This window comes from Priapulus caudatus, unplaced genomic scaffold, assembly GCF_000485595.1.
Source record: "Priapulus caudatus unplaced genomic scaffold, Priapulus_caudatus-5.0.1 Scaffold120, whole genome shotgun sequence".
Taxonomy (NCBI): domain Eukaryota; kingdom Metazoa; phylum Priapulida; class Priapulimorpha; order Priapulimorphida; family Priapulidae; genus Priapulus; species Priapulus caudatus.
In genome coordinates, this window is record NW_014577181.1 from 606,475 (window position 1) to 609,259 (window position 2,785).

At 40.3% G+C, this 2,785-nt stretch overlaps 1 protein-coding gene across 6 annotated transcripts in view; it reads right to left on the reverse strand.

Annotated features, from left to right (window-relative positions):
- Positions 1-2,785, reverse strand: part of LOC106805596 (anoctamin-4-like) — a 45,251-nt gene that overhangs the window by 25,552 nt on the left and 16,914 nt on the right. The window lies entirely within an intron of this gene.

Here is a 2,785-nt window from a genome sequence, read left to right on the forward strand (position 1 = left end):
ACGTCCAACAACGCATCACTTTTCTCTGCCTATGTAACGCTCAGTTACCCCCACAATTCTCGCAATACCGAAATAGACATGCGGACGAAAATAGCAAGCTTCCTATTGATGCTAATCCTGATGCATTTGACGCGAGAAAAGCTGCACACGCATGCGTTACTGGACATGCATGTGATTCACCAGGTGTACACATAGTATATATACTCACCTGTAGCAGCAACAAGTGAACAGTATTAATTGCTCATATATATATATATATAATATATATACATAATATTATATATATAATATATAGATAGATATAGATAGATAGATAAATAGATAGTAGATAGATAGAAGATAGATAGATAGATAGATAGATAGATAGATATATGACCTGACCGATGCATGATCGAACCATATAAAGCACAACTGTACCACATTTCTGTACATGGCCTTGGAAGGAAGGGTGTCCGCTGGTGAAATACCATGCATTACGCTGCTGTATTTTCATTCAACTGTTAAATAGACAGACAGAGAGGGGAGCCGAAGCGCAAATACCAACAAGTAGGTTATTATACAGTATGAACCAAGAACCAGTCCCGACCAAGTTACGTTTTCCCATTTTCAGAGAAAAATGCCACTTATTTTCATGTCTCTATCCTAATCTAAAGAGCCACGATTAGTTCCAAAAGCTGTGCTTCAGGTGTTATAGCTACGTCAGTGGGTGTATGTATGCACGATTGTGAAACAGATACCGTTTAAAGACCAGGGGCGCGTTTCACAAAGCTCCGTTCGCTATATTCTCCGCTATCTCCTCCGCTAACTCCCGAGTTGTGCGCTAAATAGCGGAGGACGCGTTTCACGAACCTCCGTTCGCTAAAGTCGCTCGCTTTTTACCGCATTTTAGCGGACAACTTCAGCGGGAGCTCTGCACGTCCCGCTAAATTTAGCGGAGCACTCTATGGTGTATATAAAACCCATAAAAATACAAAATTCGCAATAAACGACCATGAAATAATAGCTTTCGTAATAAAAATAGTCTTGGCTGTTTATCGCGCATGTTATTGGGAAAAAGAATTTGTTTAAACTCTGCACTAGGAGTATGACAAAGGTTGTGTAACTAGTTTACCATGCATGTATGCATTGCAATGATTGTTTTTGCCACCGATTTACGTAGGTCCTACGCGTGTAGCGAGTATTATGATTAGCACCAAGAGCCAGTTCTTGTTAGCACGTATAACGAGTTCCGAGCATGTGGCATACGATGCTACAGTAATTAGCACGTACCCCCAAAAACACGTCACTACAATGCGTAAGGCTAACGCTCCATTAGGAGTGTTCCCATCGTGGAGGAGTGTTCCCATCGTGTTCCCATCGTCGATGCCACACCTGCGAGCACGACGGTGTAGCGAGAATAATGGCAAAGTTTTTATTCTATGCAGCCTATAATAGAGAACATGCAAGAAGACGTCTGCGAAGAGAAAGAATCTTTAGAGACAGAACGCATCCGTTTGATGCATACAATGACAGTGAAATAATCGCTAGATATAGATTGCCTAGGCATGTTGTTGGTGATCTAGTGGATCAACTTGAAGAAGAGCTCTCGCCAAGAACAATGAGATCTAGGGTCATACCTACCACTCACTCTGCAAGTGTTTGCGGCACTACGATTTTACGCAACTGGAAGTATTCAGCAAACGGCTAGCGATACACTGGGAATCAGCAAGGCATCGCTGTCAAGAATAATTTACAGAGTGTCACGAGCACTGGCAAATCACGCCAACTAGTAACCATGCATGTTTACTTTCCGGAAGATCAAGGCAGTGTGAACAAACTAAAACTGGACTTCTACAGCGTCGCTGGATTTCCTAACGTACGTGGATGTGATGGCACACACATTGCAATAGCTGTGCCTAAGTATGTATGATGAACATATACACGTCAACAGAAAACAGTACCACTCGATAAACTGCAAGGCATATGCAGCGCTAACCTAGAATTTGTCAACATGCATTGTGGCTCGCTGGCCCGGCAGTAGTCACGACTCTTTTTTTCCAAAACTCACACATTGGAAATACGTTCGCAACGGGAAACATTGACGGTTGGCTGCTTGGTGACAGTGGGTATCCACTTCGACCATATCTCATGACACCTATCCTGAATCCAAATACAGAATCCGAACGAAGATATAACCGTGCTCATATTCATAAGGGCACACGGTACAAAATAGAATGTGCATTTGGTGTGTGGAAACTACGCTACCGATGCCTACAGCTGTCTACAGGTGGAGCACTACGGTATACCCCAGACAGAGCATGTCGGATAATTATGGCAACCGCTGTACTACATAACATTGCAGTAAAAGAGAAGATCACTCTCCCCCTGATGAGAAGAAAGCTGATACAACAGAGATTTGCAATGTAAAACTGTAAACGAGTATATAATGTGTAAGAGTGCTAAGTGCAAACGTAAACGTACTGGTTTTACAACTAAAAAAACAAGATGAAAATCTTTTATATTATTTTAATTATATTGTAATACTAAACTGAGTATATTATATAGCAGTCAACAAAATACGTCTTTGTTAAACATTATTACTCATACTTAGAGTTAATGCTAGTATATTTTGGAGTAAACTAAAGAATGTATGAATTTCGAGCAGTGGCAAGTAGAATTTCTAAAATGATTTACATGCAGTGTGTATTATGGTTATTATTACGACTTTTGATTTGTTAATTGAGCGTTTCTTGATTGTACATAAATATGAAAAAATATTGATATATAAAATAACATTATAGCAACA